This window comes from Bubalus kerabau, chromosome 6 (genome assembly GCF_029407905.1).
Source record: "Bubalus kerabau isolate K-KA32 ecotype Philippines breed swamp buffalo chromosome 6, PCC_UOA_SB_1v2, whole genome shotgun sequence".
NCBI lineage: Eukaryota > Metazoa > Chordata > Mammalia > Artiodactyla > Bovidae > Bubalus > Bubalus kerabau.
In genome coordinates, this window is record NC_073629.1 from 75,906,647 (window position 1) to 75,931,524 (window position 24,878).

At 38.7% G+C, this 24,878-nt stretch overlaps 1 protein-coding gene across 1 annotated transcript in view; it reads right to left on the reverse strand.

Annotated features, from left to right (window-relative positions):
• Positions 1-14,115, reverse strand: part of LRRC7 (leucine rich repeat containing 7) — a 433,465-nt gene extending 419,350 nt beyond the window's left edge. Inside the window, exon 1 of the mRNA XM_055585502.1 lies at positions 14,026-14,115. The gene's annotated coding sequence lies outside the window, so the exon portion shown is untranslated. The remainder of the gene's footprint in view (positions 1-14,025) is intronic.
• Positions 14,116-24,878: the final 10,763 nt, after the last annotated feature.

Sequence of the window (24,878 nt, forward strand, 5' to 3'; positions counted from 1 at the left end):
TTAAAAGCAGGCTTTTGTTTTAAAGAGTTCCATATTTCAATTTTATAAGATACTCAATGAACTGACAATCAGATCAGATCAGTCACTCAGTCGTGTCCGATTCTTTGCAACCCCATGAATCGCAGCACGCCAGGCCTCCCTGTCCATCACCAACTCCTGGAATTCACTGAGACTCACGTCCATTGAGTCAGTGATGCCATCCAGCCATCTCATCCTCTGTTGTCCCCTTCTCCTCTTGCCCCCAATCTCTCCCAGAACTGACAATAGAGAAAAATAAAGAAGGAAAAACTGGCAGAAAAAAAGTTTTTAAAAAGGTTTATATCATTCATAGAGCCTATAAAATACTCAATTATGGATTAGTATCAACTCTGGGACAGGTGAAGCAGAATGATGGGAGGGTAAGACCAGGACTTATGAAATCAGATGATCAACAACATTCAAATTTCAGCTCTACTCGTTACTAGTGCTATTATGTCAGTTACCTTCCCAATAAAAGACGAATATTCCATTCTAAATAGGACTCAGTGAAGTAATCAATGCAAAACTTCTTATTAGGTCTCAGTAAATTTTTCTTCTTCTATGATCTCTATGAGACAAGTAATTCAGCTCTCACTTGGCACCCAAAATAGTTGTCAGTAAACCAGAGATCAATTTGCCAACATTGCTTGTATCATGGAGAAAGCAAGGGAGTGCTAGAAAAACAGCTACCTCTGCTTCATTGACTATGCTAAAGCCTTTTAACTGTATGGGTCACAACAAACTGTGGAAAATTCATAAAGAGATGGAAGTACCAGACCTCCTTACCTGTCTCTTGAGAAACCTGTATGCAGGTCAAGAAGCAGCCGCTAGAACTAGACATGGAACAACTGACTGGTTCAAAATGGGAGAGGAGTATGTCAAGCCTATATATTGGCATTCTGCTTATTTAACTTTTACGCAAAATGCCAGGCTGAATGAAGCACAGCTGGAATCAAGATTGCTAGGAAAAATATCAGCAACCTCAAATATGCACATGATACCACTTTAATGGCAGAAAGTGAAGAAGAACTAAAGAGCCTCTTGATGAGGGTGAAAGAGGAAAGTGAAAAAGCTGGTTTGAAACTCAGCATTATAAAAACTAAGATCATGGCATCTGGTCCCATCACTTCATGACAATTAGAAGGGGAAAATGTGGAAGTAGTGAGATATTTTATTTTATTGGCCTCCAAAATACTGGGGACGGTGATTGCAGCCATGAAATGAAAACACACTTGCTCCTTAGAAGGAAAACTATGACAAACTGAGACAGCATATTAAAAAGCAGAGACATTACTTTGTCAACAAAGGTCTGTATAGTCAAAGTTATAGTTTTTCCAATAGTCACATACAGATGTGAGAGTTGGCCCATACCAAAGGCTAAGCACCAAGAACTGATGCTTTCCAATTGTGGTGCTGGAATAGACCCTTCAGAGTTCCTTGGACTGCAAGATCAAATCAGTCAATGCTAAAGGAAATCAATCCTGAATATTCATTGGAAGGACTGATAATGAAGCAGAAACTCCAATATTTTGGCCACCTGATGTGAAGAGCCAACTCATTGGAAATGACAATGATGCTGGGAAAGATTGAAGGCAAAAGGAGAAGGGGGACATAGAGGATGAGATGGTTAGATAGCATCACCAACTCAATGGACATGAATTGGAGCAAACTCTGGAGGTGGAGGACAGGGAAGTCTGGTGTGCTATAGTCCATGGGGTTGCAAAGAGTCGGACACAACTTAGCAACTGAACAATAACCACCCAAACAGCCCAGACAGGGTAAGTTTTCCCTCTGGAATAAAATAAAGCGGTTTCTGCTGCAGACAATCAGATTCCTCTGTTGGACAACTGCAATGTGAGCCCACAATCAAATTTCCTGGCTTGAAACTGTGAAATAAATTCAACAAAAGCCCATTCTTCCTCTTCCCTCTTGTCACAAAAAATCAGAAGAGTATTCCTAGCATAATATTAATATTTATTAAAAGACTCAGCTCCTTGGTCTTTGATCCAAAACTCAAGTATAAGACCAGTAAGTTTAAGGATATCAGGGCTGATCAAAGGGGAGACACAACCACTAGACAGCAGTATTTCACAGCAAGGTTTGTTGGTGGCACTTGGCGAAGCTTCCTAGAGAGCTCTGGGAAGTGCCTCATAGTGGGAAAGCTTCCTTACAGTATAATATGGGACTATACCTTCCAGAAGAAGACTAGGACAAGGGAAAGGAACTGGAGAATGAGTTTATATGCCCAGGTAATGATGTCTATCAGCAATAAGACGGGGAGTCTTTGAATTAGGGCTGCTAAGGGTAACAGCCTCTTTTGTAGCCGTACACATAAGTCATAAGTTGCTCAGTTGTGTCCAACTCTTTGCGACCTCATGGACTGTAACCTACCAGGCTCCTCTGTCCATGGGATTTTCCAGGCAAGAATACTGGAGTGGGTTGCCATTTCCTTCTCCAGAAGATCTTCTCAACCTAGGAATTGAACCCAGTCTCCAGCATTGTAGGCAGATGCTTTACCATCTGAACCACCAGGGAAGTCATGCTGCTGCTAAGTCACTTCAGTCGTGTCCGACTCTGTGCGACCCCACAGATGGCAGCCCACCAGGCTCCCCCGTCCTTGGGATCCTCCAGGCAAGAATACTGGAGTGGGTTGCCATTTCCTTCTCCAATGCAGGAAAGTGAAAAGTCAAAGTGAAGTCGCTCAGTCGTGTCTGACTCTTAGCCACCTCATGGACTGCAGCCTACCAGACTCCTCCGTCCATGGGATTTTCCAGGCAAGAGTACTGGAGTGGGGTGCCATTGCCTTCTCCAGGTAAGTCATAGGGTTTGTCTTATCCATGGCTAGCATCTATTAGGTGCAGTTTTGTGGGGCATGCAAAGCAGGCAGGCTCCGAATGACTAAAATTAAACTTTGGCTATGAATTAGACCGGAGAAGGCAATGGCACCCCACTCCAGTACTCTTGCCTGGAAAATCCCATGGATGGAGGACCCTGGTAGGCTGCAGTCCATGGGGTCACTAAGAGTCGGACACGACTGAGCGATTTCACTTTAACTTTTCACTTTCATGCATTGGAGAAGGAAATGGCAACCCACTCCAGTGTTCTTACCTGGAGAATCCCAGGGACGGGGGAGCCTGGTGGGCTGCCGTCTATGGGGTCGCACAGAGTTGGACACTACTGAAGTGACTTAGCAGCAGCAGCAGCAATGAATTAGACATGAAAGAATTTGAGTTTGGCTCTGATAGACTTTGAGCTAACAGTCTTAACCTGCAGTGAATACAAACTCTAGGGGCCAATACACAAAGGTCATACTTGCACAACCTTGATTTATAACTTTATTTTCTCTGATAAATTCAAGGGCTGATAAACATCAAAGGTAATGTAAATATAATGATGGTGATAATAATAATCATGATGGCTGCATTAATTAGATGACAGCCTACTCTGAACCTCATAACCAGGAGAAAAAGCTCGTAGTTTTATTCCCTTTATACAGATGAGGAGACTACAACCCAAATTAGTGAATGCATAGAGATTCAATCACAGGGCAGTTTACAAAAACTGTGTTTATCCTCTATACAAACTCCCTTCTTATCATGAGAAAGCACCTTTCTATTAAAATAAACCCAAATTTTCTGCAACTTTCAAGACAGAAAATTTCATCTTTCAGAAGATGTTCTGTTTTTCTGAAAGAGAATCATAACATATTCACAAACACTAATGAGGTATTTTTGAAAATCAGTTTTTGATGGTCTAAAATGTCTCATTGTCATTCAAATACTATTGGATAATATTAAAATATGAGGAAAATATTCAGCAATTTTTATTTATGTAAAAAGCTAAAAATAGAAAACTAGAATTATAAATAAAGTTGTTTGGTTTTTTTCTCAAAGAGGTGAAGATACAGCAAAGTGACTTGGCAAATGTTTGCATATTAAACACTGTAGCATTGTTAAATAAATTAATAATTGTCTATTCTTAGTGAATCAGTTAAAATGGTAATTAAATCTTATTCCTATAAAGATAGGAATTCCTATAAAAAGCAAGCTATATAACACTGTTTCTGCAATGCTTAGTCCTGTGAATACTAAATGTCATTTTGGATATAGAAAATTGTGAAATAATTCACCACATATCATGGAGACTTACAGAAAAGCAGCATTATTTTCAAAATAATGGAACAATGTTAATGTTACTAAATATATTCACTTTCCCAAGCACTAAATTCTGAGCATTTTTTATCAGCAAAATGAACTAGATTTACAATTAAATTTCCACTGCTTTCACTGAATTTAACAAAAAATATTTGAATTTAAAACAAATTCATGAGTCTACAATGCTGTGAGACAGAGATCAAGAAAGGAACTTCTTGAAAGAATATTAAAACAGTGCAGAAAAATGATAGAATGCCCATTTGGCATTCGCTAATGGCAGTTCTAGATGTCCAAGCTGGGTTTAGAAAAGGAGGAATCAGAGATCAAATTGCCAACATTCGCTGGATCATAGAGAAAGTTAGGGAATTCCAGAAAAGCATCTACCTCTGTTTCATCAACTATGCCAAAGCCTTTGACTATGTGGATCATAATAAACTGTGGAGAGCTCTTAAAGAGATGGGAATACCAGGCCATCTTACCCGTCTCTTGAGAAACCTGTACATGGGTCAAGAAGCAACAGTTACAACCCTGTATGGAACAACTGATTGGTTCAAGATTGAGAAAAGAGTACGACAGGGCTGTCTGCTGTCACCCTGTTTGTTTAACCTATATCCTGAGCACATCATGAAAAATGCTGGGCTGGATGAGTTACAAGTTGGATTTAAGATAGGTGGGAGAGACATCAACAACCTCAGATATGCATATGATACCACTCTAATGGCAGATCACAAAAAGGAACTAAAGAGCCTCTTGATGAGGGTTAAGGAGGAGAGTGAAAGAGCTGTCTTAAAATTAATATTAAATAAACTAAGATCATGGCATCCAGCCCCATTCAGTTCAGTTCAGTTCAGTCACTCACTCGTGTCTGACTCTTTGCGACCCCATGAATCGCAGCATGCCAGGCCTTCCTGTCCATCACCAACTCCCGGAGTTCACCCAGACCCACATCCATCGAGTCAGTGATGCCATCCAGCCATCTCATCCTCTGTCGTCCCCTTCTCCTCCTGCCCTCAATCCCTCCCAGCAGCAGAGTCTTTTCCAATGACTCAACTCTTCCTATGAGGTGGCCAAAGTACTGGAGTTTCAGCTTTAGCATCATTCCTTCCAAAGATATCCCAGGGCTGATCTCCTTCAGAATGGACTGGTTGGATCTCCTTGCAGTCCAAGGGACTCTCAAGAGTCTTCTCCAACACCACAGTTCAAAAGCATCAATTCTTCGGTGCTCAGCTTTCTTCACAGTCCAACTCTCACATGCATACATGACCACTGGAAAAACCACAGCCTTGACTAGACGGACCTTTGTTGGCAAAGTAATGTCTCTGCTTTTCAATATGCTATCTAAGTTGGTCATAACTTTTCTTCCAAGGGGTCTGGCCCCATTATTTTATGGCAAATAGAAGGGGAAAATGTGGAAGTAGTGACAGATTTCCTCTTCTTGGGCTCTAAAATCACTATGGATGGTGACTGCATCCATGAAATCAGATGTTTGCTTTTTGGCAGGAGAACTATGACAAATCTAAGCAGTGTGTTGAAAAGCAGAGACATTACTTTGCAGACAAATGTCCACGTAGTCAAGGCTATGGTCTTCCCAGTGGTCACATTCAGTCATGAGAGCTGAATGGAAAAGAAGGTGGAGCGCTGAAGAATTGATGCCTTCCAACTGAGGTGCTGGAGAAGAGTCCTGAGAGTCCCTTGTACAAGAAGGAGATCAAACCAGTCAATCTTAAGGGAAATAAACCCTGAATATTCATTGAAAGGACTGATGCTGAAGCCGATACTCCAGTATTTTGGTCATCTGATGTGAACAGCTGACTCATTGGAAAAGTCCCTGATGCTGGGAAAGATAAAGGACAGGAGAAGAGAGTGTCAGAGGATAAGATGGCTGGATGGCATCACCAATGCAATGGACATGAACTTGGGCAAACTTCAGGAGATGTTGAGGGACAGGGGGACCTGGTGTGCTACAGTCCATGGGGTCGCAAAGAGTCAGACACAACTGAGGGACTGAACAACAATAATGGCAATTTAAGGCATCATCAATAAATGCTAAAACTATTGAGTAAAAAGTTAAGAGTCAGGATATAGTCATAGCTTTCAAAACCCACACATTATTTACCAATTACAAAGGAGAAAATGTACAGTGGAGGGATTTGGCACCACCTCAATTAAGTGGTCAAATTCCTTGTTGTTACTGCTATTGTTCAGTCGCTAAGCTAGGTCAGAGTCTGCAGTGACCTCATGGAATGTAGCACTCCAGGATCCCCTATTCTTCACTACTTCCCAGAGTTTGCTCAGATTCATGTTCATTGATTCAGTGATGCTATCTAATCATCTCATCATCTGTTGCCCCCTTCTCCTTTTGCCTTCAATCTTTCCCAGCATCAGTCTTTTCCAATGAGTTGGCTATTGCTTCAGCATCAGTCCTTCCAGTGAATATTCAGGGTTGATTTCCTTTAGGATTGACTGGTTTGATCTCCTTTCAGTCCAAAGGATTCTTTAGTATCATCAATTGAAGGACAAACTGACCTTATACACCTTCCGATGTGATCAGAAGCAATTAGTACCAACAATGTAGTAGTTTTCCAAAGAGGCTATGATTAACAAATCCAGTATCTTTAAAAAGATGACTGAGTATGATGTTTAAAAATTTAATGTCAGGTAAATGTTATTAGGACTAAAGGAATACAACAACCAAAATATATGAACATTGATTGAATGAAAAATGAAACAGCCACAAATAGCATTTGGGGGACAATTTGAGAAACTTACATATGGAACACATAGTGGATGATATTATGGAGTAACTGTAGGTATTTTAAGTCTGACAATGGTGTTGTACTTATGGAAATGATTGTCTTTACTTTAGGAGCTATAGAGTACAATCTTTAAAAGTAAAATATCATAATGTGTGAAACTGCAGGGAAAGAGATAAAGCTAATCTTTCTCCATACATTGAATAAATGTGGCTAAATGCTGACAACTGGTAAATCTTGGAAGAACATATGAATATTTGTTCATATGTTCATATTTGTCTATTTTTTATAGATATGGAGATTTCTGAAAAATTGGAAAATATTTTTTACTCTTTTCATGATGTTTCTTTGCATATTGCCATTGGATAAGGAGGCTCTTTATCCACACAACTGTTAAAGTTATTTATCAGCCATTTTGTCCATAGTGCAATAAAACTGAATTTTAAAAATATGCCTCAAACAAAACAAACAAACAAAAAAGAATTACAAGTGGGATAAGGAATAAGAAGTGAAGAATTCAAAATTGCTATTCAGAATTATTATTTGAACAATAATTCTACCCTTAAAAATCTACCCAGAATTGTTTATAAAAGCAAAGAAAATTAAAAATAACTTAAATATAGTCACAAAGGATTGGTTAAATAAATATAGAATGTACTCATAGTAGAATACTATGCAACCTTTAAAAATGATGTAGATGAATAATGTTCACATTGGTTATATTATCTTACTCTGGTTCATACACCTCTCATTCATTCAGAGATAATATTAATGTAAAATCTACATAATTACTATTTTAAATTCAAAATTGATTATATTTAATGAGAAAATTTTTGCCATATATTGATAAGAGCCAAAAAGCTTAACAAGTCACCTTTTTGGAATTATTCCTTTTCATATATGTGAGCTTTTGTGTGTGCTTATGTATTAAATGTGTTCAGAAGCTAAACAGGGGTTATCTCTGATGGCTTATGGATACTTCCAATTTTCTTTGTCTTGACTATATGTATTGTCTAGTTTTTCTATAGTCACTCTGTTTTACTCCAATAATCAGATAAAATATTAATATAAAGCAAAATAAAATTAAGCAGGATCTTAGATTCTTGATAAATATATGTGACACTCTCAATCTGATACTTATGCTATTTTGTGTGATGCTCTAAATTTTGTGAAGTACCTACTTACAAATAAGAGTATCACATCATTAACTCAAACTCCTGTTTATGATCACCTGAAGACTACAACAGGAGACAGAATGCCTAACTGAGCTGCTTATGGTAGCTAGTGCAATTACAATGATAAGAAAGCCTGATGGATGATTTCCAAGATGGAAAATTCCTGCTTGTATAAATGCATGAAGTGAAGTGAAGTTGCTCAGTCATGTCTGCCTCTTTGCAACCGCATGGACACCAGGCTCCTCCGTCCATGGGATTTTCTAGGCAAGAGTACTGGAGTGGGTTGCCTTTTCCTTCTCCGGTATAGATGCATAACCTGATACAATTAAATGCCTTTGGAAAAATATTATAGTTTTAGCAAAGACACTATTTCTCTGCATAAAACAGATTCTATGTTGAGAAATCAGTGAAATAAATGTTTAGGGCTAGTAAAAAAAATGCTTTGATAGCTTAAAGAAGTGAAAAGTTGAGAATGACATATAACTATAAAAATTCAGGAGAAGTGGGCAAAATTTGATGTGGGAGGTCCCAGTTTGCAGCAAATTTTCCACTATTATTCAGAAATAAAATTAAAAATAAATTGGGAGTCACTTGAACCTAAGAGAGATGTCAGGTAGTTCAGTTAATGCAAATAAGGAAACCTAAGCAGAAAATAACAAATAATCAAATCATGTTATTATCCTTGTTTTCTGGATAATCTAAACAAAATTACTTCACTGACTCAATTTTCACACTCTCTTCTCTGTCCCTGGGTGAATAATGTGCCCTCTCATAGAATCTGAAGAAAGTCATGTTCACAGAAAAGTGGAACAAGGACCAATTATAAGCTTAATTGCATGTCTAACAGGGAACATCAAGTATCATCAGAAACCTTGCCAGAGTTCCACTACAGGGCTTTGGATTAAGAGTCAGGAGCCCTGAATGCTAGTCTCAGTTCTGCAATTAAGTAGCCACATGAGGTGAATAAATCACCATTTTTTTTTTTTCCCTCTCCTAAAGTGTTCTCATCTATAAACAGAGTATACTGGGACCTATTTCTATGATTTTCTAACTTTACCTTGTCTTAAACAGATAAGAAAATACACACTCCATGTATTTCTTCTTTAATGATGTTTTCTACCAAAACCCATCTAGATCCTTCCTACTCTGGAATCTCCCCTGGAATGAGATATTCTTTTTACGTCTATCCAGTACAGAGCCTCTGGATCAATTTCAGAGCTGCTAATGAACTACTGTTTCAGGAACGTATGGAGGCCCTATTAACTATTAAATGCTTTATGTCTAAGGTGATTTACTACAAAAAGAGTAAAAAAGTTATTTACTTCAGGAGTATACTTTGGCAAGAGTATAATATGTTCAAAGAGCATGTAAGTTACAATCCAGTCTGCATTCACATCTAATTTTTTAGTTCAAGAAAATTAAGTATTTTTGTTTATAAAAAGGAGATAGAGCCAAGTCTTCATTCATTTTGTCAAAATTTAGGGTCAAAGTATTGCAAGTGTATATTAAGTACAAGTGAGCATTGCAGAAAATTCTCTAGTTCTTCTTCAGTAGAGAGGTGCCATAATTACATTTACTGAAACAGAATTTTTCTCCAGATTTTTGTCCCTGTTTGTCAATATGAAATATTTTTATTTCATTCCATCACAATAGAATGTTAACACATAGAACATTAAAATAATTACTATTTTACAGTTTCTAAATTTGAACAAGATATTTAGTTTATTTCTAAACTTTTAGGTGTCTTTTTCATTGAATAAGACTTTGAATTTCTCAGCAATTTCCTATTTTAGTCATAATGGTGTGTATCTTCCTTTGGACAATTAGCTACATATGTTTCCAATTTTTCATTACATTGTATAACACTATCCAATTTTCAAAAACTATAAGAAACCTTTAAAATTTTTATCTGCAATAATGTAAAATGTTTCCTTCATTAAAAAAATACCAGATTTCTTTCTTGAAGATATGTTTCAGATCTTTATTTTTAAAATTAGCTGATTAGCAATGCCAAAGAATGTTCAAACGACTGCACAATTGCACTCATCTCACATGCTAGTAAAGTAATGCTCAAAATTCTCCTAGCCAGGCTTCAGCAGAACATGAACCGTGAACTTCCAGATGCTCAAGCTGGATTTAGAAAAGGCAGAGGAATCAGATATCAAATTGCCAACATCCGTTGGATCATCGAAAAAACAAAAGAGTTCCAGAAAAACATCTACCTCTGCCTCAGCTTTATCAACTCTGCCAAAGCCTTTGACTGTGTGGATCACAACAAACTGGAAAATTCTGGAAGAGATGAGAATACCAGACCACCTGACCTGCCTCCTGAGAAATCTGTATGCCGGCCAAGAAACAACAGTTAGAATTGGACATAGAACAACAGACTGGTTCCAAATAGGGAAGATCAGATCAGATCAGATCAGTCGCTCAGTCTTGTCTGACTCTTTGCGACCCCATGAATCGCAGCACGCCAGGCCTCCCTGTCCATCACCAACTCCCAGAGTTCACTGAGACTCACGTCCATTGAGTCAGTGATGCCATCCAGCCATCTCATCCTCTGTCATCCCCTTCTCCTCTTGCCCCCAATCCCTCCCAGCATCAGAGTCTTTTCCAATGACTCAACTCTTCCCATGAGGTGGCCAAAGTACTGGAGTTTCAGCTTTAGCATCATTCCTTCCAAAGAAATCCCAGGGCTGATCTCCTTCAGAATGGACTGGTTGGATCTCCTTGCAGTCCAAGGGACTCTCAAGAGTCTTCTCCAACACCACAGTTCAAAAGCATCAATTCTTCAGCGCTCAGCCTTCTTCACAGTCCAACTCTCACATCCATACATGACCACAGGAAAAACCATAGCCTTGACTAGACGAACCTTTGTTGGCAAAGTAATGTCTCTGCTTTTGAATATGCTATCTAGGTTGGTCATAACTTTCCTTCCAAGGAGTAAGTGTCTTTTAATTTCATGGCTGCAGTCACCATCTGCAGTGATTTTGGAGCCCAGAAAAATAAAGTCTGACACTGTATTCACTGTTTCCCCATCTATTTCCCATGAAGTGATGGGACCAGATGCCATGATCTTCGTTGTCTGAATGTTGAGCTTTAAGCCAACTTTTTCACTCTCCACTTTCACTTTCATCAAGAGGCTTTTTAGTTCCTCTTCACTTTCTGCCATAAGGGTGGTGTCATCTGCATATCCGAGGTTATTGATATTTCTCCCGGCAATCTTGACAACCCTAGACAGCAAATTAAAATGCAGAGACATTACTTTGCCAACAAAGGTCCATCTAGTTAAGGCTCTGGTTTTTCCAGGAGTCATGTATGGATGTGAGATTTGTACTATAAAGAAAGTTGAGCACTGAAGAATGGATGTTTTTGAACTGTGGTGTTGGAGAAGACTCTTGAGAGTCCCTTGGACTGCAAGGAGATCCAACAAGTTCATCCTAAAGGAAATCAGTCCTGAATATTCATTGGAAGGAGTGATGCTGAAGCTGAAACCAATACTTTGGCCGCCTAATGAGAAAAACTGACTCATTGGAAAAGACCCTGTTTCTGGGAAAGATTGAAGGTAAGAGAAGAAGTGGACACCAGAGGATGAGATGGTTGGATGGCATCACCAATGCAATGGACATGAGTTTGTGTAGGCTCCGGGAGTTGGACAGGGAGGCCTCTTGTGCTGCAGCCCATGGGGTCACAAAGAGTCGGACGTGACTGAGTGACTGAACTGAACTGAACTAAATTGGAATTACTTTCGCAACTTGCAATACATTTTTATTGAGAGACTTTTTCTAGTTTATTACACTTTCTAGGAATTAATAGGTTAGATGAATAGTTCCACAGTTTTTATAAAACAAATCAAGTAAAAGAATCTGTCTCGTATTTTCAAAAAAATTATCTAGGTAGCCATTAAAATGTCATGTTTCTCTATATAGTGAGTGAAATTAGGACAATATAAAGGGAATTTTCACACTTTAGCTGAAAATACCAAATAATAACTTATTACTAATAACAAGCAAGATCTTTTAACATTGTCACTCCTTTTCCAGAAGTACTTATAAATGGCTCAGAACATCTGATGTTACTGTTTCACCCTCAAAATGCATCAGTAGAGAATCACTGGATGATTTGCTAACATTCACAGATAGAGACCAACAAGCATTGAACATTTTGTTTCAGATAGTTGTTTTCCAATTTGCTGTTTGACAGAGAAGTGAACACTTTTCACAATTACTACCTGTGTACAAATGTACTTTGGAAGAGGGTATCGAAATGCTTTGTCTTTTTTTTTTTCCCCAGAAGGTTGAGTTAGATGCAATTTATATTCTGTTAGCTACTCCAAATGGATCTTATTTTCTTGTGCCACTTACACATTTTGGTGAAATAATAACGATCTTATATAATTGCCCAATAGCTAGTCTATCAGCATACCCTTTGACATGTTGCTCCTTTCCCTTAGGCATAGCTGCAAAACTGTTAGGCAAAGTTCACTTCTTTCAGTTGCCAAATTGGCAATAATATTAATGGAACATCAGTTTCCTTGTTTGCAAATAAAAATTGTGTTTTTTTTTTTCCTAGTTGAAAAAGTTACTCTACTTTCTTAAAATGAAATGAAATGTAATTAATTTTCACATTTCCTTGGCTAATGGTCATGGAAAGAGCTGGAATCTGGAATCCAGTGTTCCCTTTCTGATTCTCTTACACTCCACAATGGCAGATATTTTCATGTGGCAATAACTACCCAATCTGTCTTGTTCACAAGGAGAGCTCTGCACAGTAGGTGAAGCCAATGAACTGCAGGATGGCTTTATCCTTCTTTCCCTTGCTGCATATTTTATGGCCTTTAATGTAGCTTCATTTCTTGTTAAATGCATTCTCCAGGCAATTTGACAGATGGGACTGATTTTTTTGTGTGTGTGTTTATGTGGTATTTTCAAAGCAAGAACAAATCTGCCTTTTTCAGACAGTCTCCAGTTATAACTCCATAAGGCTGTACATAATTCTGGATTTTTTTCTGGGGGGGGGTGTTGGTTATGTGGGGACTTAGTATATTAGAACTTCAACCAGTTTCCTAAAGAACTCTGTCAATACATCTTAGACATTAAACTATTCCATTGATAATTTAAAAAGAGAAATAAAAATAGTCTTAAATTTTATGTGACTAAGTGCACACACACACACACACATATTCTGTAAAAAGTAATAAAACTGCCAGTAAATACACATCCCAGGTGACTGCTACAGACAGTTGATGTTGCTTTAAGTACCTACAGAGTGATAAAAGTGGTCGGCATGATGATATAAGTGTGTATCAGCTCAAAGCCCTCCTGGGAAGTATTTTTACACTATCCTCACACTCAGCGCTGTCATAAATTAATAATCACCAAGATGATGAAAAGCTATATTTAACTTTTTTCTTTATTCATGAGCATGTGACCATGGTAAGATTTCTTGTTTGTAATTGTACAGCCTGTTTACTTAGTGTCTTCTAAGGAAATGGAAAGCCCCACATGAACTATTTAAGACTAGACTGTTCAATGCAGTCAGAGCCTTACAGTGATACACCATGTCTTGGTTTGTAATTTCTGAATTCCTTAACTGAGACCAACCATGGAAAGCCTCTTTCCTATTGGTAATTGATTTAGGAAAAGCAACTCTGTAAAATATGGTTATTTTTCACATAATACATACTAATGGCAATGGCCATGGCAGTCCACTTAGGTTCACAGCTGCATCTATGGCACAAGATAAGCTAAGAGTAACAATTAATGAAGAACAGTGAAGGAAAAGAGAGCTACTTAATCGGAGGCTGTGTAAGTAGATGAAGAATCTACCTAAGAAGAAAATCTGGCAGTAAAGGAGTGAGCTGGCAAGAAGACGGTGGGGAAAAATTTGCAAGACAGGATTATTGGTTGCAATAATCTCTCTTACCTCAAAGTATTTAAAATGATAGCCTGCCCTTCCCAATCACTGACTCCACTCTCTCTTGGGATGCTGTAAGGTGCTGTCAAACCTCCTGTAGATCTCCTGTAGGCTGGAACCATTTATTCTTCTAGCTGCTAGAAGGTTGCCTACTAATGGCTCACAGGTGCATCTCTCTCTGGGCACTGTCTTTTTCTGAAGGCAATTACCTCCCCCAGTTACACTCCTCCAAAGACTGGTTGATGCTCGTTTAAAAGCTTCACTTTGGCATAATTCTGAAGGGCTTCCCCAGCTCCAGTGCTCCCTGTAGGCTCTATTGAGGCCTCCTTTGTAATGTCATCAATAGTTTAATTTCTCTGTCTATCCAGCATTCTCAAATAATCTTTATCTTTATCTTGGAGCTTGTTTCCAAGGGACTCAGTTGAAGACACATTCAGTTCCTTATGCTATACTATTATGGGCTTCTTCCACAGTTACCTTACAGTATCTTAACCACCAGATTCCATAAACCTTTAGGTTCCTTTGCAGCTTTTATTTAACTCTGTTGACTACTTTTTCCCCTTAGCACTCTCCTTTTTTGCTTCCATAAACTTGCTTAACCCTGTCCTTTCCTTACCTCTCTAAATGCTTTTGCTATTGTTTGTTTTTTGTCTTGTTCTTTAGCTCAGGTTTTGCTCTTGGTTCTTATTCTGCTTTCTACTTCTTCTTAGGAAATCTCATTTATACCCTTGGCTTTAGTTATCATCTTCATGGTAAAACCTCCTGAATCTACATTTTTAGCTCAGATCTGTTTAAAAAACCTATGTTTCAAAAACCTACTTTGTATTATTCCCTGGATATTTCATGGCTCCTGAGCAGTCATTCTGTCTACCTCCTATCATGATCTTCATAAATCTACTCTTTATCCCATGGTCAGAGGCTTCATACTTGATGCATAAATACTGACAGCTATTGTCATTGTCCCATTGTTATTGCTTTAAGAAGGCATTGTTCAATTTCTATTTCATAGACATAGGCTCTAGAGTTTTATAATGCTGATTAAATTTTATGACATTCTCTCCTTTCAGTTTTTCTCATGCAAACTCTCTTCTCTTGCCAATAGAGTAGAAAGAGAATAATCCTTCGAGTCATATAGAAATAGAGTATAAGACTGATTTTCCCTTAGTAGCTGTGTGTGCATACATGCTCAGTTGCTCAGTCATGTCCAGCTCTTAGTAGCTGTAGTAACAATGGAAAAGTCACTTAACTAGCTTCTCTGAAGCTCAGTTTTTTTCTCTCTCATTTAGAGAGATTATGAGGGCTAAATGAGAAAATGTGTGTATAAATGAAATTGGACTACAAATAAGTTACTCAATAAATGTCAGTTTCCCTCTCTTCTGCCCTTCTTTTCTTCTGCCCTGGTTATGGTTCCAGCTATGGTTTACAGAACTATCAGTTCCTAGATTCCAGCCAGAAAGTCCTCAACCAGGCTATAGGTAGGAACTGGGTCTTTCTTCAGCACAGGTAGGAATAAATTCAGATAGATGCTGCAGCATCAGGAACTTATTCACCTAGCATCAAAACACCTCAGGACACAGAAGCCAAGATGCAGGCTTATGCAGAGATTTCCAGAGCAGCACAGGTCTGGCAAGGAGCCTGAAGTGTGCAGCTGGTAGTGGTCTCTCTCTGCCCATCATGGCTTGAGAGTCAAGTACAGTCTGTGTTAACTTCCCTCCTAACCACTAGCTTTCCTTTCATATGATCACTACTTTGAGGCTCACCCACAATTACTTTCTTATCTATCATAATAGACACCTAAGTTGCGTAAATCAGGAACTTATTCACCTAGCATCAAAACACCTCAGGACACAGAAGCCAAGATGCAGGCTTATGCAGAGATTTCCAGAGCAGCACAGGTCTGGCAAGGAGCCTGAAGTGTGCAGCTGGTAGTGGTCTCTCTCTGCCCATCATGGCTTGAGAGTCAAGTACAGTCTGTGTTAACTTCCCTCCTAACCACTAGCTTTCCTTTCATATGATCACTACTTTGAGGCTCACCCACAATTACTTTCTTATCTATCATAATAGACACCTAAGTTGCGTATGAGCATTCTGTTGAAAGTGAAACTGTTTGTTTCTCAGTAGTGCCTGATTCTTTGCAACCCCATGGACAGTAGGCCACCAGGTCCTCTGTCCATGGAATTCTCCAGGCAAGAATACTGGAGTGGATAGCTATTCCCTTCTCTAGGGGATCTTCCCAACCCAGGGATCGAACCTGGGTCTCCTGCATTGCAGGCAGATTCTTAACCACTTGAGCCACCAGGGAAGTCCATATGGGCATTACAGGATCTGAAGAACCACATAACCAGTTTCCTTCTTTAAATGTTGAATTTCTGTCCTTGCAGATGCCACACCTATAACAACTGGTTATCAATTTTAGGTTATGTCTCATGGACAATATTGTATATTTTTATTTCTCTGAGTATCTAGAAACAAAATGACTAAGGCACACTCAGTAAATATGTACTTGGAGGTGTTTTTTTAAAAAATAAATAGTACATGCACATCCTTCTGAAAAAATATATCATACAAAAACAAGAATTATTGCCATGTTGTTAATGTCAGTAGACTTGTAAACCTGGATTGCGTACCACAGTGACTCATTAATCCCCTCTAACAATTAAGCCTCAGTATTCTCTGCTATTTCATCAATTTGTCCAGTTATGGGGCTAGCCAAAAGAGGAGTACATGCCACCTTTTGAACTGCAGCCTTTCCTTAAAGCTCATGACAAATGTCCTCAGCAACAGGCAGAATCAACTCTTCACCAGAAGTAAAGGACTTCTTAACTTTAGCAATGTGGTTAGCCACTAAGAATGATGCTCTCGGTGCAGACACATTTGATGAAGTAGTGGCCTTCAATAACTGCTTCTGTTCTTTGTATTCTCATTTTTCTTTTGAAAAACTCCAAAGACTTGCCTTTTAATGCAGGGTGGTTGGCCTGTCTGTGGTGAAGCAGTTTTGAAAGTTTCATGGCTTCACTGGAGAGCCAGTCACCACATATTATACAAAGCAAGCGGCCCTGGAGAATGTGAATCACCTGTTGCAACAAATCCATAATTTAAGTAGGACTCCTCATATTTTCTTTCAAATATACCTTTATTTTTGCGTGCAGTCTTACCGTCTTGTGTTGTCTCATCATTGAATTTTTCCCCTTTTTCAAAGAAGCTCTCCAGCGACGTTTGTATTTTACTCATTTTGGCTAGGGGTAGTTTGTGGGCTTACCAAAACTGTGATTGAGACAAGTATGCAGTGCAGGAAAGAGGCACGGATGAAAATGGTAAATAAAATAATGGGCAGGCCACTTGCAGACTGAAATAAGTATTGGGTTCTGACTTAAAGCCTGCCACCAGATGCAGCTGTACAACTGAAGTACATCAATTCACTTGTCCCTATAAAGCCTGAAACCAGATGCAGCTTAATTGTCACTTGCCACTCATTGATAGGATTTTGCTGTGAGTCTGCAAACAATTGATTTATTATGATCTCTGTGCAGTCAAACCTCTATGCTAATGATAATCTTTGTTTGCAGCCACTCTCCAGCACTAGTATCATTACTTCAGCTCCACCTCAGATCATCAGGCATTAGATTTTCATAAGGAGCTCACAGCCTAGATCCCTCACATGTGCAGTTCATGGTAGGGTTCATGTTCCTAGGAGAATCTAATGCCATCGCTGATCTGACAGGAGGCAGAGCTGAGGCAGTAACGCAGCAATGGGGAGAGACTGTAAATACAGATAAAGCTTTGCTCTCTCACCCACCACTCGCTTCTTACTCTGTGGCTGGTTCCTGAAAGGCCACGAACCAGTACTGGTCTGTGGCCCAGGGGTTGGGGACTCCTACTGTAAACATACTTTCTTTTGAAATAAACTTGTCCATTTTGATTCATATTTCTTGATTCTTAAAAAAATCATTATAAGTATTGTTTATTGTGTGCTCACTATGTGCCATGTGTCCTGTTGCTTCTTATTCTGATTCATTTCTCATACTGTTTTCAGATATACATTTCATATGAATATCCCCAAATACTTTATTTATGAATTCACAGACTTTGCCATTTCTGTTTGCTGATTTCTTCACAACACCTGAACAATCTTATAAGACAAGTACAATGAAACCGTTTTACAGATGAGGAAACAGAAATGGGAATGAGGGGCTTCCTTGGTGGCTCAGACGGTAAAGAATCTGCCTGCCATGCAGGAGACTCGGGTTCGATCCCTTAGTTGGGAAGATCCCCTGGAGAAGGGAATAGCTACTCCAGTATGCTTGCCTGGAGAATCCCATGGATATAGGAACCTGGTGGGCTAGAGCCCATGGGGTTGCAGAGTCAGACACGACTGAGAGACTAACACACACACACACAATGAAACGCACTTTACAGATGAGGAAACAGAGGGAATGAAAGGTTAAAGAATGCATTCGATTTTACACAGCCTTAAATGATAATGCTGGATTTTAACCTAGATGATTTAACCCCAAAACATGCATTTTAAGCACTAGACTTTATTGCCCTCATGACATATGTATCCTTGCTACTACTCATGTTCAACTAACACTATAATTTGTAAAGCTGAGGATCTCTATCGTGTGAGATGAATAGTAATAGAAGTAAAAGTTTTAATTTCCAAATACTCATCCAAATAATTTGTGAGAATTATCCAGTAAACATGGAGGTAAGTAAGAAATAACCCGAGAGGACTTCTGCAACTTTTTAGTATCAGAAAAAACAAAACACTAGTATTCTTCTCCCCTTCCTGGCATTTTGAGATAATTTTTTTCTCTTAATCCAGTAAGTCTAAATTGAGGTTTAGTGAAGTCACTCAGTCGTGTCCCACTCTTTGCGACCCCACGAACTATAGCCTACCAGGCTCCTCCATCCATGGGATTTTCTAGGCAAGAGTAATGGAGTGGGTTGCCATTTCCTCTCTCTTATTTACTGACATTTCTTCTCTGTGAAATAATATTAATTCTTTCAGGATAGCTGCATAAAAATGTGAAACCATCTCTGCATTTCACATTAAAGACAAAACATTCCATAATTGTAAAAACTAACTCTTTCACAATCATAAATGAATTAAGATTAAAATAATGAAATAATTTAAGAAAACAGACTTCCTGTCATCATAATCTCTAAGAACAACACAACTCCTTCCAGAGAATTAATTACCAATATAAATTATATATAGAAGAATCACAGCAAAAACTAGCTAATTTTATTACAGCAAGAAAAGATCTGTTTTGCCTCATATAGCTAAAAAATGACAAAAACTAACATATGCAAAATAAAATTTTAGCTAGGTAGAATATTTGTTATATATTTGAAAGAAAAAAGGGTTGGTATATGAATTAACATGCAAAGTATAGTTACAAAGTGATAAAAAACAACAAAAAGTAGGCAATTAAGACAATAATATGCAATTTATAGAAGAGCATATGACAGATATGAAACAATGCTGAATCTCTCTAATTGTCAAGAAAATGCAACTTTGAAGTAATTCATATATTACTTTACATATTCAGCACAATGAGACTCAGAATAAGAAAAGAATCATTACAATCTACTTCTGAGTGGCAATATGAGGACAGGATGTCTACATATAATCCTGTGGCAATCTAAGCCATTACAGCTTTTGAGTACAATATCCATCCAATATTAAATTTAGAAAGTCATATTCATCACACTGGGGGCTTCCCAGGTGGCACTAGTGGTAAAGAATCTGCCTGCCAATGTAGGAGATGTAACAGATGCAGGTTTGATCCTTGGGTTGAGAGGATCCCCTGGAGGATGGCATGGCAACCCACTCCAGTATTCTTGCCTGGAGAATCCCATGAACAGAGGAGCCTGGCAGGGTGCAGTTCATAGAGCTGCACAGAATAGGACATGACTGGAAGCAACATGGATGCATACACCACATTATGCTAAGTCATTTCAGTCGTGTCCAACTCTGTGCGACCCCATAGACGGCAGCCCACCAGGCTCCCCCATCCATGGGATTCTCCAGGCAAGAACACTGGAGTGGGTTGCCATTTCCTTCTCCAATGCTTGAAAGCGAAAAGTGAAAGGGAAGTCGCTCAGTCATGTCCGACCCTCAGCGACCCCATGGACTGCAGCCTTCCAGGCTCCTTCATCCATGGGATTTTCCAGGCAAGAGTACTGGAGTCGGGTGCCATTGCCTTCTCTGACACCACATTATAAATAATGGTAAAAATTGGAATAAGCACTATGAGGGAGAATTTTACAGACTCAACCAAAATGACATATCATTATATATAACAATTCAATTTCTCCTATTAATATAATATGCTTGCATGCATGCAAAGAAATTTTTGAATTATATGTGGTTACTTAGAGCAGCACTACTCATGACAGCAAAAGACTGGAAACAACATACATCTAAACAATGCACTATTAAGGAGTTTTAAAAAATAAAAATAGGAAAATTCTTTATAAACAGATATCAAATTATCTCCTGTATTTTCTATTATGTGGAAAAAGCAACTTTTTCAAATAGTGTCTAAAAATGCTGTCTATGGAGAAGAAAGGGAAAAAAATGTGTGTCCATAGATTTATATATTGGAAAAATATCTCTGGAAATTTATATAAGAAACTGATAATAGCAGCTACCTCCCTCTAAAGAGGGAGATTGGTTGATTGGGTGTAGAGTTGAAAAAGACTTTTTCTTCAAGTCATATCATTTGGAAGTTTTCATTTTTGAACTATGTAACTTATTACCAATTAACATTAATAATGATAATAATATTCGGCATAAGAATGTTAATGAATGTAGTGCCACTAAACTGTATACTTAAAATGTCAAATTTTATTTTATCTATATTTTACCATAATAAAGTGACTTTTACCATAATAAAATATGACTTTTAATCATATATATATATATGTATTCTACTATATGTGTGTCCGACTCTTTGCACCCCCATGGACTATAGCTTGCCAGGCTCCTCTGTCCATGGATTTTCCAGGCAGGAATACTGGAGTGGATTGCCATTCCCTTCTCCAGAGGATCTTCCTGACTCAGGGACTGAACCTGAGTTTACTGCATTGCAGGCAGATTCTCTACCATCTGAGCCACCAGGGAAGTCCCCTAGGATGGCTACTAATAAAAACAACCTACAAGATAATGAGTGTTGACTAGGATATGGAAAAACTCGTTTGCTTGTGGCTTGTTCACTGTTGGTGGGAATATAAAATTTTGCAACCACTATGGAAAACAGTATGGCAATTCCTCAAAAAACTAAAAAGAAAAATATCATATGATCCAGGAATTCTACTTCTGGATATATACCCAAAAGAGTTGAAAGCAGAGGTATGAAGAGATATTTGTATATCCACATTTATAGCAGCATTATTTACAACAGGCAAAAGGAGGAAACAACCCAGGTATCTATCCACAGATGAATGATAAAATATGTGAAATATACTTAAAATGGAATATTATTCCATGTAAAAGAAAAGGAATTCTGACACATGCTGCAACAAAGATGAACATAGAAGATTTTATGCTAAGTGAAATAAGTTGGTAACACAAGGACAAATACTCTATGAGTCACCTATATGAGATCCCTAGAGTAGCTCAATTCATAGAGACAGAAAGAATGGTGGCTTCCAGAGACTAGAGGGAAGGAGACTGAGGAGTTATTTTTCAATGGGTACAGAATATTATTGGGTTGGCCAAAAAGTTCATTCTGGTTTTTCCTATGGACTTCCCAGTTTTTCCTACAGACCAGAACAAACTTTTTGGTAACCCAGTAAAAACCCAACTGTATCAGCAATTATAAATGGCTTAAACACTCCAAGTAAATATCAATATTATCAGACTAGATTTTTTTAAAGGTTACTATATGATGCTTCCAAGAAATCATAGATGTAGGGACACAAGAAGTTTAGAAGTAGGATGCAAAAATAAATGCCATGCAAATATTAACTAAAAGAAAAATGGCAGTATTTGTACTAAAGATAGAAGGTAGATTTTTAAAATAAGAATAATCACCAGAGATAAAAAGGGACATTTCACAATGATAAAGTGGTAAACCCATAAGGACTGTAAATGCTAACTGTGGTTTTATCAGTTGATTAAAAAACCACTCAGTGGTTGTTGAAGCAACTTTTACTTTCTTTATCATAGTTTCACATTGTTTGAAGTTTTCACAATAAGCATGGATTATTTAGATAACCTGAAATAAAACAACAAAGCTACTTTTATGTGGACAAAGAAAAGAATAAAACAATACAAAGATTTAAGAGTATTTGTTTTCTAAATTAAAAGTTTAGAAAAATGTGTTGGTTATTAGGCTCTAATGACAACCATAATAATAAAGTATATAGTGACAGGACATAAAAATAAAAAGTAGCACTAATGAGAAACAGGTAGAAAATCTCACGTAAAAGTGTTACATAATCTCCTTATTTGTTTATTTAAGGATTTAAAGATAGTCAAATAATTCTGAGTGTATTTTTTGCGAGGATAATTATACTTTAAAAAGAATGTGGAGATAATCCAAAGGGAGAAGAGCACCGATTCATTTGCTCATTCAATAATTACTTATAAGTAATTATAATTAAGTAGGTACTATGTGCCAGGTACTACTTGAAATTATTACCTATGAGGCTATGGGCTTCCTTGGGGGCTCAGATGATAAAGAATCTGACTGCAATGCAGGAGACCTGGGTTCGATTCCTGGGTCAGGAAGATTCCCTGGAGAAGGGAATGGCAACCCACTCCAGTATTCTTGCCTAGAGAATCCCATGGGCAGAGGAGCCTGGTGGGCTTCAGCCTATTAGGTTGCACAGAGTCAAACATGATTGAGCAACTAACACTTTCTTTCATAGGTCTCTATCTCCAGTTCTTGACATGCTGCTGCTGCTGCTGCTGCTGCTGTTAAGTCACTTCAGTCGTGTCCAACTCTGGGATCCTGAAATCTTTTATAAATTTCTAAGTGGTAAGAGCACAGGAAACATCTCTTACTCTAATATTTGGTCTTTGACTTTGGTTCCTAACACCCTACTCCTAAATCTCTTGGAGTTTCCTGAGTGATAGGAATGTCTTTTATTCTAGTGAGGTGACTTTGAGTGGGCTCCTAGATGGCTTCTGAGTTGGGGCTGCTCCCCAGAAAGACCATGATTACAAGCCTGGAATTTTCAGCCCCGTCTCCCATTCTCTAGAAAAGGGAGAGGGGCTAAAAGTAGAGTTAATACATGATCATACCTACATGAGGATGCTTCCATAAAATCCCAATAGTGTGTGGTTCAGAGTGCTTCCAGATGGTAAACGCATCCATCCACTTGGAGAGTAATACACTATAACTCCAGAGAGACAGAAGCTCCTGCTCTCAGAGCCTTCCCAGACCATGCTGTATGTGTCTTTTCACCTGGAGGTTCTTCTGTATGCTTTATCATACCCTTTTAAAAACTGGTTCATGTAAATGTTACCCTGAGTTCTGTAAGCTATTCTAGCAAATAACTGAATCCAAAGGGAGTACGTCTTGGGATCCGCCAATGTGTAGCTTAGTCAGACAGAAAGTGTGAAAATGAGAGTAAAAGTCACTCAGTTGTGTCCAACTCTTTGCGACCCCATGGACTATATGGTCCATGGAATTCTCCAGACCAGAATACTGGACTGGGTAGCCTTTTGTCAGACAAAAATTGTAGATAACTTCTAGGACCTACTGCTTGTGCTGCTGCTGCTAAGTCGCTTCAGTCGTGTCCGACTCTGTGTGACCCCATAGATGGCAGCCCACCAGGCTCCCCTGTCCCTGGGATTCTCCAGGCAAGAACACTGGAGTGGGTAGCCATTTCCTTCTCCAATGCATGAAAGCGAAAAGTGAAAGTGAAGTCGCTCAATCATGTCTGACCCTCAGCAACCCCATGGACTGCAGCCTTCCAGGCTCCTCCATCCATGGGATTTTCCAGGCAGGAGTACTGGAGTGGGGTGCCATTACCTTCTCCCAGGACCTACTGCTTGTAGTTGTCATCTAAAGTGTGCATGTAAGGGGGCAGTCTTTGAGAGTGAGTCCTTCACCTGTGGGATCTGACAGTGTCTTCAGGTAAATGGTGTCACAATTGACTTAAATTATGACACCCAGATGGTATCACATAAAATTGCTTGCTGTAGGAAAAAAATCCTCAAACATTGGTGTCATAAGTATTGTGAGTGTGCTAGTAGTAGAGGAGATGCAGGAGGTCTGCTTTTTCCCAACCCAGAGGGAAATAGAATATTTGTCAGTCTATTGTGGAAAATCATCTATGAGGTTACTAAATGAAATAATAATAAATTATTTATATTTGATAGAATTACCCAGTAATAAAGTTTACCTTCAGTTCAGTTCAGTCACTCAGTTGTGTCCGACTCTTTGTGACCCCATGAATTGCAGCATGCCAGGCCTCCCTGTCCATCACCAACCAAACTCATGTCCATCGAGTCAGTGATGCCATCCAGCCATCTCATCCTCTGTCATCCCCTTCTCCTCCCACCTTCAATCCCTATCAGCATCAGAGTCTTTTCCAATGAGTCAACTCTTTGCATCAGGTGGCCAAAGTATTGGAGTTTCAGCTTTAGCATCATTCCTTCCAAAGAACACCCAGGATAGAACTCTTTTAGAATGGACTGGTTGGATCTCCTTGCAGTCCAAGGGACTCTCAAGAGTCTTCTCCAACACCACAGTTCAAAAGCATCAATTCTTCGGTGCTCAGCTTTCTTCACAGTCCAACTCTCACATCCATACATGACCACAGGAAAAACCATAGCCTTGACTAGACAGACCTTTGTTGGCAAAGTAATGTCTCTGCTTTTGAATATGCTATCTAGGTTG